The sequence below is a fragment of the Dreissena polymorpha genome, chromosome 2, assembly GCF_020536995.1.
Source record: "Dreissena polymorpha isolate Duluth1 chromosome 2, UMN_Dpol_1.0, whole genome shotgun sequence".
NCBI classification, from domain to species: domain Eukaryota; kingdom Metazoa; phylum Mollusca; class Bivalvia; order Myida; family Dreissenidae; genus Dreissena; species Dreissena polymorpha.
The window spans coordinates 147776405-147795517 of record NC_068356.1 but is presented as its reverse complement, the minus strand read 5'-3'; the positions used below and the strand labels follow the sequence as shown (position 1 = coordinate 147795517).

General features: G+C 31.6%; 2 protein-coding genes across 9 annotated transcripts in view; one reads left to right on the top strand and one right to left on the bottom strand.

The window, feature by feature from the left end:
• The window catches only part of LOC127869375 (uncharacterized), a 319605-nt gene that overhangs the window by 23334 nt on the left and 277158 nt on the right, over positions 1-19113 (bottom strand). Inside the window, exon 1 of one of the 4 annotated variants that reach the window (XM_052411889.1) lies at positions 1996-2058. The exons of the other annotated variants lie outside the window; for them this stretch is intronic. The gene's annotated coding sequence lies outside the window, so the exon portion shown is untranslated. Of the gene's footprint in view, positions 1-1995; positions 2059-19113 lie in introns of those variants that run through there. 4 annotated transcript variants of the gene reach the window in all.
• The window catches only part of LOC127869372 (dipeptidyl peptidase 9-like), a 169624-nt gene that overhangs the window by 75889 nt on the left and 74622 nt on the right, over positions 1-19113 (top strand). The window lies entirely within an intron of this gene.

The following is a 19113-nucleotide window of genomic DNA, read 5'->3' as shown; positions in this document are numbered from 1 at the left end:
CATAATCAATTCATTTTTAAGTTGCGAAAACAAATATTTTTATTTTAAGAGTAAGTATAATTTACCAAATTCCATTTAAAAGGTAATTGTTTAAGTATTTTCGTTATTTGGAAGTGTAATAGCTTTACGTGTATTTTAATTGCCACGTTGATTAAATATAGTGCGCAGTGTAGCATATATATATATATATATATATATATATATATATATATATATATATATATATATATATATATATATATATATATATATATATCTATATATATATATATATATATATATATATATATATATATATATATATATATGAGAACCGAAAAATACGTATTTAAATACATTTAGATACGTCTCAATAAATATAAACTTTTTTAATTGAGTTCTGCAAAATAATGTTCTACTACTCGCATTCTTAAAGGCGTTGAAATAAATACGTTTAAATATAACTCGATTAAGATGTTTGTATGGCAAGATTGGGAGGGAGGGGGATGCGTAGGCAATTGATGCATTTTTTTTATAACCATCAAGAAGAATTATTATTAGGCTCATAGAGAACTAGATTTCCAGAATAGAGTAAGACCATTTATTATATACCTGTTTAATTCTTTTATCAAAATACAGGTTGTATCAATCGTTGAAATAAATCCCGTATTACTCTACTCGCTGTTTCCGATTTCGTATTACCATACTAGCCGGACTTCTTGTTTCGACCCATTTAATGACGTCACATTACGCGCACCGAAAATAGGAAACTCCTATTTTATATAACGAAATATATTACGTAGTACATCGTGTGACGTCATTTCTGTGATGAAAACACAATAGTTTTCTCAGGAATGTAAGGACATGTCGGACGTTGTGTTTTTTAACAGTGAGCTATTTGTTTAAAACATCGAACGAATGCAAATCGTATTGTGGAGAGTGTGTGTATCATGCATTAATGTAAATTGAGATAGGAATACAATAAAATAGTGTGGTTTAAACTAAGTTTCGATAAAGACATGGGATTATAGAAGTGGAAGTGTATATCGTTTCAACGTTTATGTTATAAACATTGCCATTGGTTTAAAGTTGTCAACTGAATTGTAAAAACTTGGATTAACGATGTCATTAAGGTAAGCGTGTCGGGCACCTGTGTTTTCCCGGTTCAGATGTTTTCACGCTAATTTACAAAAATTGTTTTCATACGCGTCGTAAATAAACTATGGCGTACCGTTTTAGCCATTGTTTTGTCAGTTTTGTTAAAGCAAAAAAATACAATTGTTAACTGTTTTCGTTAGGTGTTGTATATAATAAAAGGAATATTGCGCTAGTCAATTGTTCCAAGAGTTTGTATCAGTCTCGTGGCTTGTGCACACAAGCCACTCGACCGATTCAAACTCTTAGAACAAATTGACTAGAGTTTTATTTCGTATGTATTTGAAAGTTTTACTTCAATTAGAATGTGGATTCATTATAATACTATTATTTATTAAAAAAATATATGTACATTTGTAGTAATTTATATTAGTGCGAATAAATTGCAACATATTGCCCAGTCTACGGTATGTTTCAATTTCAGGTTTCATGTACATAGAATCGCTTACCATTGACGTTCACGCAAAATAATGTCGCTTTTTGGCGAATTAAAAGCAACAGCGTCACGGTTCGGATGAACAGTGACGTCATTCGGCAACGCTTTAGTTAACAATTTAGTCCTGAATATGCATGCGTAGTGAGTGCATTGGTAAATCAATAATTAATAATATGTTACGTTTGCGGTATTATCAGGTGATGTCTTTTAGGAGGTAAAATCAATTATACGTAAGACATATACTATAAACGAATACTTATTTGTTGTCTTACGATAGTTTATTTAATTGTAAAAATAGTTTACAAATTAAAATACGGGAAATACGTATGTAAATAACAAACAAAATCGTCAGAATAATGTATCTATTAAACATATTACCAACAATAAATACCGCGAATTGATCTTCAGAAAAAAAAGTTTATTACCTGTCTTAGATGTATCCAGTCAGTGTAGTCCTGCTAGTTTTGAGGGCGTACATAAGGACTTCGTACATCACATGAACGTTATCAATGAATCACGTGATTAGGCTGATGCATACACTCGAATATATAACAGCCTTGCTCAGGTTGAATATATTTGAGAACATTGTATCACTGGCTATCAAAAGCGCATATAGAGACAATTTAAAGTAGATTAAAGCTGGTTTTATCGCTTACCTAGATCAAGCTATTACGATAAGAACCTAAAATAATATACGCTGCTGTAGATAACACAGAACTACATAATTGGCCATATTTGCAGATTTGTTGTGAGAAAATAAAACGTGCCCATCACTTTTACTAATTACGAACCTTCTCGTTTCACAAAGAAATCTTATCTAGACACTATAAATATTTACCATAAACAACACAATTTGGGAGTAAAATAAAAAATAAAACCACCCCAGTCGTTCTCGTCACTTGTGAATTTCGAAACTAGACAATTGATCAAACAGAGGTTACACACTACTACAAATCAGTCTCTGTAATGTTTAAGCTTAATCGTAGCTCGTATCAAATCGATGGGGAGATTACACATCACAACATATTGTTTTATTTGAGTAGTATAAATAGAACATGAGAAGATAATCTTAAATTTGCTATTATAAATTTCGAATTTTCTTCCATATGTGTATGGATCAAAAATGGGTTTTAATTCCTTGTAAAGAAAGAGTTATGAAGTGTCATTAACATCAGCTCGCCATTTTGAAAAAATTAGATCCTGTACTCTTTAGTGAAACATAACAATAAAGCTGTTTATATAAACAGATTCAATGCATGATGTTCCTGGATATGTTGCAACCGTGGCGAATCATTAAGTCACTCCAGGATACTTTAACACGTAAAGATATTCGTATGTGTCTAAAATGTGATGAATTATCATTAAACAAGAAGTTACCCGATAAAATAAAGTAACAAAATGGAAAAATATACACATATTTACTCTCACTAAGAATTAGTTAAATCGAATTTGGTCAATTTGACATGATTTAAATGTATTCGTACTGAATCTTTTATACATTCACCAATGAAGTTTTCTTACCTGGTCTTTATTCTTAATTTTATTAAAGTTTCTGATAACAAATAAGTTTGAATTGTTTGCTGGCTGGCATGGATGAAAAGTTTATACTTATATTCTAATTAACATGTCACATACGTCATCTGGTTATGTTCCCTAATCATATTCAATGAGCTGGCAATGATAAGTTTGTATTTGACAAGGCCATTTATCAGCCAGTGGTTCGTATAAGAAATCAAAGTTTACTTTGTAATGCGTCAACACACTTGGTTTTAAACGTCTTTTTACGAGTCATAATTTAGAATGATAAGATTAAATACGTACTTCCTTGATCTTTACAGAATATGGCAACGAAAAACCTAATGTAAAATACACTCCATATTGTAAAAACATTGACCTACATCTGATCCATCGCGATGTATTATAACATGCTATTAAGATTTTAAAATCTATATAGCCGAAATAAACTTTTTGTGTATTATGCTATTAATTTACCATTATTTTGTAACATCCGTTATAGTTATGCTGAATTTTTGTCAGTTATGTATGTGACCGTAAAAAGAGTGCACTAAAAAGTATAGCCATCTGTCTAAAACAGACATAAATAATGTATTATATGTGTTTTTTAATTGTCAGTTTTGAATTTTCGTCATTTTACAACTGCTAAAACGTTTAAGCAAATAAATATGCTTGTGTTGTTGGTGGGATACTTAAGAGACAGTGTATTTAAGATCATTTTTTCAAAGAAGAGAAAACGTTAATTACTAAAAAAACTAGCATATAAGTTTTAATTAAGAAATATCAACATGTTAAAAAACCAAAGTTGTTAAAAATAATGAATGGTTATCGTTTTCAGATTCGAAAATGCAACAATGTACAAAATACATTAACGTTGTTGCGAAATGTCCATCCGCCTGCGCTTACGTTGTCTCAAGATAAATGTATACACATTTAATTATGCCACAAACGCGAATTCACATTTTTCGGTCTCTTTCGGAACGCTTTCCTTCTTACCACATACGGATTTATTACCAGTGGTTTGCTTTCAAATTATCCGATGATATCCCTACATTACCCACTAAGAAATAATTGACTAAAATTAAACAATACGTGTTCATGTCGTCCTTTTTTTTAAGTAATGTTACGTATATATGTATTCACAATATCATTATATATTTAATTCAAACATCACATGTATACCCACTTAATTAAAAAGAAGCACCACATCATTTAAGATGTGCAACACGACTCAACTTTGATTTGAAGCTAAAGGTTAGATATTCCATATTGCTTCTTGAAAGATAAGAGTCCTCATAAGGAACAGTTCTTTTTTGTTCGGTCCCTTCATGTCTGAAACTCACTAATATAAATATAAGGCTTACTGTACATATGCAGGCGGTGCCAGACGACGTAGTTGTATTTGTTGGAGAGGTTTCCGGACGTAAGCTAACTTGGACAATAGGTTCAAAGCTTATGTTGGCATAAGTAACGTGCACGCTTTAACGTGACTACCGGTCGCGAGGTTTGTTACATAGTTGTTTTGTTATTGTTGTTGATCGTTTTACGGTTAATTAATAATACAGTTAACAACAAAAAAAAATCCAATCAAACGTACTACCTTATCTTTATTGAAATAGGCGAAATCCTGTTGAATTTCCATTATTGACAAGAATGAGAAAGTTGTTTGTTTTTGCAAATTATGTTTGTTATAGATAAAGACGACTTCATAAGCAGCCGTTAAAATAACAAATCACAACCATCACGATTCTAGCAATATTCATATTAGAATTGAAATACGGTTAGTAAAAATATTTTCATTGCTCATTTTATTTCTTAATTCTTGGATCCCTCATAATACAAATATGCGTACGTATATAAATGAGACCATGATTGTAAAAACTTTAGCATTTCATGCGAATATTTGCCAGTTTAAGATGTTTCAATATTATTTTGACTGAAACTGTGATATATACATACGCATGTATTTTGTCTGTGCTTCTTGGATAGCTCAATCATGTGAACATTAATGAATTTGATATAAATTGACACAAAGCTTAGTTTTTCAACAAAAAGACAGTAAACATGTCGGCCCGGGGGCGGGGGGGGGGGGTAACTTCCCAAATTTTAGGGTAGGGGTGTCCCGCTGAGACTTCCGCAATATCAGCGTAAACGCTTTTGTTACTAAGTTAAGAAAAGTTAGAAACAGTTGATTTATAACACCATTGTTACATAAAACAAAAATATATTTAAGAATCCTCGTTTATAATCATGTGTTGTTAAATTACTGCTGATATGTAATGTTGACATTCAATTCGTATATAGTCGCATTAATGTATTTCATTCAAATACTACTTCAGTTTGGTATTTCATCGACATGTTTAAATTTTTTATCGCAGGTAAATTCGTTAAGTATTGTTGTTGCTTTCGCAAACGCTCACTTAGTTGATCACCCGTATTTAACGTTATTCAAGAAAACTAAACCTGAATGTAAATTGATGTATTATTATTATCCTTAAATCAAAATACTACTTAATAGTTTATAGGATATATACTTTTTGAATACAATTGTATTTGAAAACATTGATGTATTTTGAATAGTGTGTTGCACATTGAACCATATTAATATACCAATTGTGATTTACCGCGACCAATATTTCAAATTATTCTGACGTCTGAATGACGATTTGTGTTCATAGTAATACATTCCAACACTGATCTACACGAAATGAGCTACAACATACACGATACTTCATCTCAACAATTATTAAAACCAAAACACGCATACAATATAAGGAGTGAAACTCCAGCTGCTGGAGCAGTATTGAATTTTCATTAAAAACAATAAGTGGTTCCTTTATTTAAGGCAAGTGACCGATTGCCCAAACAGTACAAAACAGCACAATACAACACAATACAAACCAACATAATCACAAAATATGAATAAAGCTGGGGTCACCGCCTTGGAACGGTCAATGCAAAGCATTGGGGGTTTTAACCTGGTTATAGAGCGCTCAACCTCACACTTGGCCCAGCAATATTCATAATACATTTAAGTGTAAATAAAATTTAACGTCATAGCATTGTAACTCAAATTAAACAATAATAAAAGGGAAATAAAACGCATTCAATTTAATTACTATTTAATTACTCAATTGCATTGAAGATACAAGAGTAACAGAATTACAACTTTTTTGACGAACGATCAAATAAAATTATTAACAATTGTCAACTACATTCCTTCTTTATAGAACAGATTTGAGAATATAGAATCATATAGTTAATATCTCAGATAATCATCGCGCAAATACAGGAAGAAGCAGCAATAATGGGTGTAAAAAGTCCATATTACATAGCTTGGTTGTTTATGTGACTGCTAAACAAATTAAAAATAATTAAATCAAACAAGAAACGCCTATCAGAGAGAAAATATAAATAAAATGGAACGTTATAAACCCAATGACCTATGCATGTAGATTACAACTGGGAAAGTCGGTCGTATGACGTCACAAAACTCCATAATGACGTGAACAAATTCCAAGGGCAGTACTAAATAAAAATATTTATGGGGCTGTGCTACTTATAAAACAAGTTTAGGTGATTTAATATTAAGAAGCAAATGAATAAAAATGGTAATTCCATTAAGGCGACATTATTGGAATCAAACAGTATATAGGTGTTTTGACAACTGAAGACAGAAATGATTTGATGTACGATTTGAGTCCAAATGTAGTTTACATGCAGATTTGTTCATACGACACAATGACACAATTTTATTCAACAGTGAAAAATGCCTATAATGTAGTATTCATGCAGATTTGTTTATACGACACAATGACACAATTTTAATCAACAGTGAAAAATGCCTATAATATAACTAATGATTCCAAATTTTAAGGGAAGAAAGATATAGTGAATCGAAAACCATCAAACACGTGTTTTTAAGTACATAAGCATCGTATCCTTTTGATAAAAACAAAGTAATTAAATTGAAAAGTTTAATATGAACATTTGGTTTAACATATTTTAATTTGTGGACACGCTTCAAAACATCTCCGTAAAATGATGGATGGGAGATTCCATTATTTAAATGCCATTTTAAAGAAACATTATATTTTGAAATTAAATCACCATACTTAGAGTAAAATCTAGCAAATTTATTTCTTAGGTTATGATACAAAAAGCCTTGTTTTAGCAATTTTTTAGTTAATATTAGATTACGATCATTAAAATCTTTAATACACGAACATGCTCTGGCATAACGTACCAACTGCGAAATGTAAATACCATAGGAAGGTCCTTTAGGGATGTTGCCATCTAGAAACGGAAAATTTACAATTTCAATGTTAAAATCGTCCCGTTTGTCGTATAAACTAGTTTTGATCAAATTATTATTAATAGTTAAATGTAAGTCTAAATACGCAGCGTCTGTTTTGGATATACACGATCTCTTTAAGACTAGTTCTTTTGGGTAGATTTTGTGAATATATTGTTCAAATAATGGATTATCTAAATTAAGTATGTCATCAATGTACCTACTAGTAAGGTTAAAACAATTAATCAAATCTACTTGCTTAGTTTTAGATAATTCTAACATAAATTCGCTTTCATAACAATATAAAAAAGGTCAGCTATAAGTGGCGCACAATTAGTACCCATAGGAACGCCAATAATTTGTTTAAATATTTTACCATTAATTTCAACAAACACGTTATCCAAAAGAAAAGTAAGTGCTGCACAAAAGTCAAGACCAGTCCAAATGATGTAATTATCTAATATCTGATTAGTAAAAAAGCTGTTGTTTTAGTGTTTAAAGCTAGATACAAACATTTCTCTCTAGCAAAAGTTTTTTCAATCAAAGAAACAAGTTTGGATTTTATTAAAGCGTGAGGAAGCGTTGTATATAGTGTCGAAAAATCATAAGTACTAACCTGTGACACCTTATATTTTTTATTTTCAATTTTATCAATAACTTCTAAGGTGTTTTTTATTGACCAAAATAGGTTAATATTACTATTTTCATAAACTTTATTACAAAATTTAGCTATATGATATCTAATAGCACTTAATGCAGATGTAAGATACACTGATAATTGTTTGGTGGTACAAGACACTGAATTAGCGATAAAACGACTTTTATATGGCGTCTTATGTAATTTAGGTATCCAGTAAAGTGATGGCAATTTCTTGTCAGTAATATTGACTATTACATTTAACTTTATGCATTGGGCAATATGGTCGGTAATAATTTCATTAGGTTGCTTATTGTACTCACAATATGATGTAGTTTGCGAAAGTTCTTGTGAAATAGTTTGAACATAAAACACTCGTCATATTATGAACAGAACAGAACATATTTTATTCACGTAAACTTTACAGTGTTTGTGTTATATATATATGCATACATATAATAATTAATACAATAAGATTATACAGTGAAGTATGGGTCATTATTTAACAAATCTATTTAACAGGATGAACTTATATACAACAATATTCATGCTTATTTGGTACAATGATTAATTTCATATGGTAATAAATATGTATTGTTGGAACGAAAATAGCTTATAATCAAATAACTAGCTGATATTGTAATGTATTCTTTCAATAAATAGTCTTGAGTCTTGTATACAATGACCAGTGTTATAAATCCGTCAATGCTACGTTGCGAATTTTAAAAGCTTCAGATATATATTTACTTAACATAAACAATTCTGATTTGTTGTTTGTATTAAACAGTTGTATCAACTTAAACATACTAGGTCTATTTCTATAATAATGTTTTAAATAAATTGGTCTTAAATGAGCATATGCTGTACATTTAAACATCAAATGAAATTCGTCCTCGATCTCATTGGTAGAGCAGATTTGACAAATACGTAAATGTCTATCTAATTTTTCGTATCTACCAGTGTGTATTCTCAAGTTATGGGAACATATTCGTAATTTCGTAAATACAACTCTGAGATCTCTCGACACAATGAGATCTAGATAAGATTCAAATCCATGTGACATGTTAAGTGTTTTATACAAAGTTAAAACTCCACTATCTGTAACATTTTCTTGCCATTGTTGCAAATATTCATCAATTAGCCTTTTCCGAAATGTACAAATAAACTGGTTAGTATTTATAGGTATGTCACTACACCAAACATAGTAAAAACCGTAACGTGTAAGAAGGTTCTATTTATACTAACATCGCACAAAGCATCTTTAACAACTGACTTGGTAATAATGTTATCACTATCCTTTAACTTTAACCAGTATTTTATAATACGTACATATCGGTTTATATACAATGGGTATCTACCCAGTTCGCCGTATACAGCTACATTAGCTGTAGATTGTCTAACACCAAGCGTAGCTTTGCAAAATTTTAAATGCAGCCTTTCTAACTGTGATGATTTGGTAAACCCCCATACTTCACACCCATACGTAATAATAGGAGAAACAAAAGCATCAAATAACTGCAGTGCTACTCTTGGTTTACATTCGTATTTTTTCAGATTTGACAATAAATTATTCAATGCTTTTAAGCCTTTACCATATAACGTCTGAGAATTAAGATTAAAATTACCCGTGTAGTTCAATGTAACACCTAAATAGTTAAAGTCATTAACAACATCCAAGTATTCATCAGCATATATCCATTTTTCATTATGTTTTAAACCACCTCGTTTGCGAAAAACTACAACTTTTGTCTTCGCAGTGTTCACTTCTAATCCCCATGTTTCACAGTAATTATGCAAATGATCTATTGACAATTGTAAATCTTCTGGGGTTTCACCAATAACAACCATATCATCTGCAAATAACAAAAGAATCAAACACATATCCTGTATAACTATACCTTTGCTATTTCTATTTTGCAAATACATTTCTATATCTTCTACGAAAAGAGAAAACAATATCAGGGAGATTATCTCCCCTTGCCTCAAGCCAACTGCTATATTAAAGTAATCAGAATAGTTTTCGCAATGTCTAACACATGACTTAACAGATTGATACATGCTGCGTATTATACGCAACACTTTACCATCCACGTTAGCTTTATACAATTTTAACCATAGGGCATTGAGATAAATCGAATCAAAACAACGCTTCATGTCCACGAAACAGCAATACAAACGTTTATTCGAATTAACATAATTTTCAATAATTGAGTGCAGTACAAATACTGCGTCTACTGTCGATCTACCCTTTCTGAATCCAAATTGTGCATCTGAAATGGTGTTATTTTCTTCGCACCATTTTGATATACGTTGGTTTAGTACACATGTAAACAACTTAGCAAAATTACTTAATAGTGTTATAACTCTATAATTTTTTATATCAGACTTGTCGCCTTTTTTATGTAACGGAACAATAATACCCTTGGTCCATGCAATTGGGAAATTTCCCGTGTTCAAAATAAAATTGAATATTACTGTAATATGACCAGCTAAAATATCACAAGCTTCTATGAAATATTCATTTAATAATTTATCTGTACCTGGCGATTTCCTTGTTTTAATTAATTTAATAGCTTTACAAACTTCGTCATATGTGATTGGATTATCTAGCTCTCCAAATGTATTCGAAAAATCATTAAAATCGTAATTACTATTAAATCCTCAGCTTCAACATTTGAAGCCTGGTTTATATCAGCAAACATTTGTTCAAAATGGTTCTTGAAATCTTCAAGATGTATATTACTATCGTTATTATTTGTTTTTTGTGACCGAAAATATTTCCAAAAATCTTTTGGTCTACTATGTTTCAAATTTTCAAATTCCTTACAACGTTTGAATTTAAAAGCTCTGCGTTTTTTTAAAATAATGGTTTTATACAGACATTTTAATCTACATAGTTCAACTCTATCTATATCACTATGCGAATTATTATACACATATAGGGCATTTTTATACAAAAGCTTAGCCTCTCTACAGTCATGGTCGAACCATTTATCTGAGTCAGATATGACACATTTTTGAAACTGTGGGTACTTTACTGTGTGCTTAACGAATAATGGATCTGCCACCTCACGTACAATTTCCGTAAACCTATTTACCATATAATCAGCCTTATTATCGCAGTGTTCATCAGCATTATCAACTACATTGTCAAAATCTGCCATTTTACTTATCAGTCCCTCGCGAAACGTATTTTTTTCTTCATCACTCCACTTTAAACGTTCAATTGTATAAGGATCTTCTTTAACAACATGCCTATTACAAACAATATCAAATGACAATGGGGCATGATCACTGAAGTTCATGAAGTCATTAACAGAGAAATTTTGAACAACCTTAAAACTAGTCTCACTAAGAATTAAGTAGTCGATCACACTAGATCCATTCCTATTAAAACATGTATATTTACCTAGTCCAAAGTCTGATCCTAATCGGCCATTTGCAATCCTTAAACCGGTACCTTTACACATATCTAACAACTTATTCCCGTAAGAGTTATTACCGCTGTCCATCGAATATCTTTGTAATGGGGTGTCAATTATATAGTCTTCAGAATCAATATCAGGTATATATAAATCACAAATGATACCGTCTGATGTACAAGCAGTTCTAGCATTAAAATCTCCAGCTATCATGACTATGCCTATTGATTGATAATGGTTAATATCCGCTTCAAGAATCGTAAATAAGTCTGCATCAAACAAATTAGCAATAGGTGAATTGTCACTCCACATATAAACTGCAGAAAAATATATGTCGTTGTCATTATTAAAGAAGTGCTTATCCAACTTAAACCATATAATTGTGTCATGTGTATTTTTTACAATCGATATTCCGTCCTTGATGCTATCACGCACATAAATTACAATTCCACCACTGTTTCGTTTAGCATTCCTGTGTCTATATTTTCTATACAAATTATGACAGTGATATCCTGAAAGATCGATTTTGCTATTTTTACCAGTCCAAGCTTCAGTTAAAACTATTACATCATATTTTGTTATAAATGAAATAAAATGTGGGTCCTCTCTCTTGGAAGTACTTAAACCATTGCAATTTCAAACTAAACAATTTAGCCCATCCGGCCCGCCCTACGCGTCTTTTACTGGTCTACCCTCAATGTACAGAGTGTGGTAAGACACCCAAGCTCTTCGTCCGGCCTGTTTCTCCTCCTTGACCCTCTTGAATAATCGCCTCCTCTTTGCCGCAACTTCCTGTGGGAATTGTTCTGTGACATAGAACTGTGAACCTTTTAAGTTCTTGCTGTTACCACGAACCTTCTCCCTATCGCCGAAAAAAAAAAATTTTGCACACAATGCTGCGGTGGCGCTGGTTATTTGCTTCCCGGGTGGGACCCTGCCCTTCTGATTGATTTTGCTTCTGGCCCATTCTGTGCACCCTCTCGAACCGCATACCGTCCACTTCTTCCTTTGTCACCTTGAGATTACTCACAATAAATTCTCGCACTATTTGCTCTGTCTTAGCAGGTGTTTCGTCTTGCACTTCCGGTATATTTCCGAAAATTAAATTGTTCCTCATGCTTTGGGACTGCACATAATTCATGTCTTCTTTGAGCTTATCCTTATCCCGTTCAAGATCTGCTATCCTTCTCCTGGCACCCTCTAACTCTATATCTACTGAGTCCACCTTATGTTCAACTCTGTTTACTTTATCACTGATCTCATTCGTAAACTTGACGAGGTGTAACCATACCTTTTTCAGCTCCTTGTCAAAGTTATCCACTTATGATAACATTATTAGCAGCCTTATCAGCAGGAACTAAGACGAATTTAGATTTTAAGTCTTCAAGCAATTTACAGAGATTTTGTTTATTAAATTTAGGTGAATGTGGTAGGGCCAAAGGATGTGTATCATAAAAACATATTTTATTCATGGCCATACTAAATATTTTTGTTTTCCAATCATTGAGTGCAGTAATTTCAGCATTTTCCTTCCTGCACCATTTAGTGCAATAATCATGTAAGGATGTTACGATATTCTTAATGCAGTCATCAAAATCAACAGGAATAGGCAGTCTGTACTTAGGGCCTCTGCGTAGCAAATTTCTAAGGTTTTTATTTTGAATGAAATTAAGGTCCCCAGTAATAACATGTCCAACTGGACCATATATATATTTAGAACTTGTACAGTCACATAATGTAGGACAATTTCTTATTACATTTATATCTGTGGAAATAGAATAATAATTAAAAACGATACTTCTTACAGGTTAACTATATTTGTAGCAAATAAGTGGTGATTCAGTATTGCGGAAATAAGGGGGAATCAACCGACGTACATTTTTATCATTGAATATTTTAGGAAGGTCAATTAAATCAAGACCTTTGTTACAAAACTCAATTTTGATACGATTTCTAGTTTTGTTAAGTACATTTTCAATAAAAGGTTTAAGATAGTAGTCAGTGAAAGATTCAATAATACAAGCACATTCATATAGAGGGTCAGATTGAAGTAAAATAAGTTTACATTCCTTATCAATATTCTCCAACGAAGAAACAGAAAGAGAGCAAAGTGCACTTAGTAATTTATGTTTACCCCCATTTTGTAAAACTGTGAAGCAATCATTTAAAGAAAGCAGACGTTTAAATTTACGCCTTAAGTTACCATTTTTCCTAATGCCACGTGAACGTTTATTTCTTAGACGTTTACTAAACAGAGAAAATGAATTAATCGATTTATTTTTAGAAATTGTTCCAACATTTAGAATATTATCATTTAATCCAAGTGGGTAAGCTGATTGCAAACGTTTAATCCATTCAAATTCTGGCATGCACCTTGCTTTTAATTGGCACTGACTTGAAGTACTATCATTAAAAATAAGTTGCTCCACAGGTTGAATTGAAATATTTGTTACGCTATGACCTGTTTTATTAAAGTGCTGGGGTGATATTCTGAAACTTTCTTAGACAAAATTTTCACTAAGAATTCACATTTTTTCTAAGAATTTTACTATAACTGTAATATTTTCTTAGTTTTTGTCTTAGAAACGTTCTAATGTCTTAGAATTTTCTAAGAGTCGCCGAATTTTACTATAAAAGTTAGAAACCTCTACACCTGTCTATAACGTATAGAATTTTCTTAGAGAAAATATTTTTCGGCCATTTTGTGTTGATTTATTGAAAAAAATATCGAATTTTACGTCAAACCACCACAGGTAAGTTAAATTTAACATTGTTAAACAATCTTTACATTTTAAATGACGTAAACGCACCTAATATGTAGATAACGTAACATAAATATCCATCTCTCGTATGTTTACAAACGCATTTAAAATGTGGGAACAAAATTCACCACAATATATACGTTGACAGTTATTATCATCCTAGAATGTATTACTATGTCGAAACTTTCACTTTCCTATTTTACAAAATACGAAACTGTAAAGTGACGAAACCTCCTTAGATACATTTCCGTCAAAACAAATATGGCGGACTTATGGCGGACGTATCAGTTTTGTTTACATCTTCGAAAACTTTAAATGAACGTTTCCAATTTAAATAGGAACATAACGATGCAAAAGCACATCATCTCTTGTGCTTTCAAGTTAAATGCTCATACTGTAATTTTATAAAACTGTATGGATTTAGAAATTGGTATCGTAACAATTCTTGAATTGGAGAAAGTGTAATCTAAATCACATGTCAATTTACTATACTATTTTCACTTTTAAAGTTTTATACTTAATTTCTTAAAAACGTGATGTAATTTTTTTGTTTTCCATTTTTATTTATTGTCATCCTAGCGTTGTTTATATTGTTGGTTGAACTGTTCATATTAAATTTATAATTGGATGGTGATATCAATATACTCATTGAGCAATTGCCTATGAAATGAACATTGGTATAAGATGTGAAAATCTAAAGGACCTATAAGCACTCATACCTGACCCGACAAATGAAATCCCACCTAATGAGGAAATTAGCAACTGTTGCATCCCACTATAATGTGTTCATGATCGTTTGAATTTTTTTCATAAAAGCGGAAATTGTCGATCCTGATTAGCCTGTGCGGATTGCACAGGCTAATCTGGGATGACAATTTACGCACAAGCATTATGCCCAGTTTTCTCAGAAAACTACACAATGTTTCTAATATTATTATTTGTGTATTTGTTTTGCAAGTAAGATAATATGGATATAAACCTTGTTTATTTATTGACTTGTAGATATGAATGAAAGACTCGATACCTATGAAAACCTCACAAACATGGAGGTTGTTCGTAGATATCGTCTAGATAAGGATGGTATTGATCGGCTGAATGATGAATATGGTGATCGATTAGCGCCAAGAACACTTGGCCAAAGGAATGTCTCCGCTATGGAAAAAATAATTGTCACCCTACGCTATTTTGCGTCGGGTGACTTTCAAATCAATGATGGAGACATCCATAAACTGTCACAGCCATCTGTATCAAGAACTGTGACACAATTCACAGAGATGCTGGCTAACCAGGAAACGATGACAAGAAACATAACATTCCCAACCAGTATGCATGATATAACCAGGGTGAAGACGGACTTCCAAGGTATAGCCAACTTTGCCAATGTTGTTGGAGTGGTTGACGGGACGCAAGTCCAAATTCAAGCTCCGCATGTCAATGAGGACGCCTATGTTAATAGAATGGGATATCATTCGATTAATACCCAGGTAAAAAAAATAGCAATTCATGTACACATTTATTTTTACATATAGAAGCCTAACTTCCTACATTCATACATAGTTTTCCAATTTTCATTCAAAATGTGTCTGTATACAGGATGTAATTGAACATCTATGATTCTATGTTTAACTTATTTAATAAAATGATGCATTTGACAGTGACATAATCAAACTTTTATTATGTTATATAGTCTTTAACTGTACTGTGCTATATGTGAATTGTTCTCATAACTCTAAGATTGTACAAAGCTGTTTTAATTGATTTCCAGACTTTAGTGGATACTATATAACTTTATGGTATTTGGAATAGAGGTAACTCTGTAGTTCATGTTACAGTCTCTGTAATTTGAACTCAGGGGTTAGCTCCCTTTCATTTTACTATAAGTGTAAGACGCTTCTTTGTTATATAATTTTATAGTCTCTTATAACTCGATATTTCAAATTGGCAGCATTTTATTATTATGCTTATGTTTTTATTGTATGTTGTGATTGTATATACATGTATGCTGATGAGACTCTCATAAACTAATCATAATAATAGATAGAATCACTGGAAACAATTGGATGTTCAAGACACACAAACTACCACAACTGTTTAATTTTAGGTGATATTCAATGGCCAAGACCGACTTATTGATATAGTTGCACGGTGGCCAGGATCAACCCATGACAGCCGGATCCTAAGGGAGAGTAGCGTATACCAACTCTTTGAACGTGGGCATGTGGCCAGCGAGCACAAATATCTGCTCGGGGACAGTGGCTACCCATGCAAGCAGTGGTTGCTCACTCCTTATTTAAACCCAGCCAATGCAGGACAGGTTAACTACAACAGGTACATGAAATTTTTTTTTTAATTGAACAATAAGATGATTCATATTCATTGTCTACAATATTTATTAGAACTATGAGAACATATTAGAATGATACATTTTGAAATAAAACAATATCAGGTTATGGTTAGTGCTTTTTGAATGTATGTTTACAACTATATCCATGGCATAAAATAAGTTTTTTATTTCATGTGGTGTAGCAATACAAACAATAATAAATAAAGTTTTTATATATTGCAATAATAATATCACACACTGATTTAGAGAATTGTGATTTAAAAAGTATATCAGCAAAATAATTTAACTATATTTATTAAATGTAAATTTGATATCACAGAGCTCACAAGATAACAAGGTGCAAAGTTGAACGAGGAATTGGCCAACTGAAAAGAAGATGGGGAGTCCTGCATTGGGGAAATTCGATTGAAACCTGAAAAGGCTTGTCAGTAAGTCATTTATGTGTTGCCAAAAAAATTACAATGATAAAAATGATGATTTAACATAAACATCACATTTATTTGAACTAAAAATAACAACATAATCATAATACACTGTGTAATATACTGTTCAATGTCATTTTTACAGAGTTATCATGGCATGTGGAGTGTTGCATAACATTTGCAAAGAAATGAACATCCCAATGATTGGGGATGATATACCAGCCAACATGCAGCAGGAAGTACCTTACCAAGGAATTCAGAATGGGCTGCGATACAGGGATTTCGTAGCACTAACATATTTTAACTAAGGTACGCACATGGACAAAACAAGTCTATAAAATGTGTGTTCATTTACATCGGATAAAGACGAAACAAGTCTATAACATGTGTGTTCATTAACGTCTAAAAGAGACAAAACAAGTCTTAAAAATGTGTGCTCATTTACAACTGATTAAGACAAAACAAGTCTATAAAATGTTTGTTCTTTTACATTGGATAAAGACAAAACAAGTCTTACAAAATGTGTGTTAATTTAAAGTGCTGTGCCTTCGAACACAATTGACACTGGGATTTTTAAACTTTAAATGGGGGGAGAAGCCCGATATAAGCCGAACCTAGCTACAAAGAGTCGGGTGGCGCCCGATGATACCCCTGCCACAGAGCAGGTAATACGAGTTATAACTCGGGGGACTAGGTGCCTGAGCTTCTTTCAGCGATACAGGAATTTTGTAGCACTAACATATTTTAACTAAGGTACGGTAAAACAAATTAAATTAATGACTTAACAATTTCAATATGGACATAAGAGTTAATATCAATATACACATTAGAGTGAACAACCCATGTACATTGTTTACAAACATCTAAATGTTTACGATTTCTTTGATGTTAATTATCATTGCAGTTAACAGTAAAAAATAGCATAAACTTGTTGCCAATTTTGGTGATACAATATAATTATCGAACTGTAAAAGTATGTACCTTTCAACAATAAAGAACAATAACATTGAATGTTTAAATGAAGACCGTTTTATCGCACTTCTAAATTATTAAACAGAATTAAACTTGTCAGTAATACTGACACAACTGTACAAAATATACAACTGAAAATGAAGTCCATACATGTGTTAAAAAAGGTGATTTAGAAGATTCTATATATTATTGTATATTGTAAAAGTGTCTTCAAACATAATAAATATTTAAGCATTTCATGCTTTCAAAATTGCTTTCTGTATCAAAAATGCATTAAATTTTCATTAAAACAAATGCTATTTTAAAAAAGTATTTAATTTTTTTATGGACTAAGGATTTTGATAAAAAAAAACAAAAGCTTACGTTAAAAAAAAACATTTATGGTGACTGTAGCTTTTGTGTTAACAACTTGATTTCAAGTATAATTTTTTTTCTTTTCAGTTGCTCCAAAGACATTCAATGTAGTTGGTCGTTTCCGTGACAGCTGCAGTTACATCTGACAAAGAGAATTCATTAGTCATACTTTGACATATGAACTAGACTGAACAAATAAATGTGCTTAGGATTATGTAGTAAATTTAGTATCAACAAGCGGAAACTTGAAGTTATTTTTTGTTTTGTTAAATATAGCAATTGTTAAATCTAATAAAACACTGATGAGTTTTCTGATATTTATTTGTCAACAAATAAATGCTCCCCAAAACTCTCAATTGTCTCTCTTACATTCACAATAAGACTGAATGAGTATTTCCACTTACATTAGCAATCAGATAAAAAGATATTTTAAGTTTTCACTATATTTTGTACAAATTTACAATGGTATGTCTATTAACCCTTTGCATGCTGGGAAATTTGTTGTCTGCTAAAATGTTGTCTGCTAAATTTCTAAAATTAGCATTTTCTTTGATTTTTTTTCAAAGAATACTATCAGAATAGCAAACACTTTGGATCCTGATGAGACGCCACGTTCTGTGGCGTCTCATTTGGATCCAAACTGTTTGCAAAGGCCTGCAAAATCGGTTACAGCGCTCAAAGGGTTAATATAATATCAATCACATGTTGAAAGGCATTTTCAAAAACTACTTGACTGCAAATGATAATTTGTATACACCAAACATATGATATTATGTTTTTATCTGTTGTCTTTTTGTTTTCTTTTATTATGAAAATATATT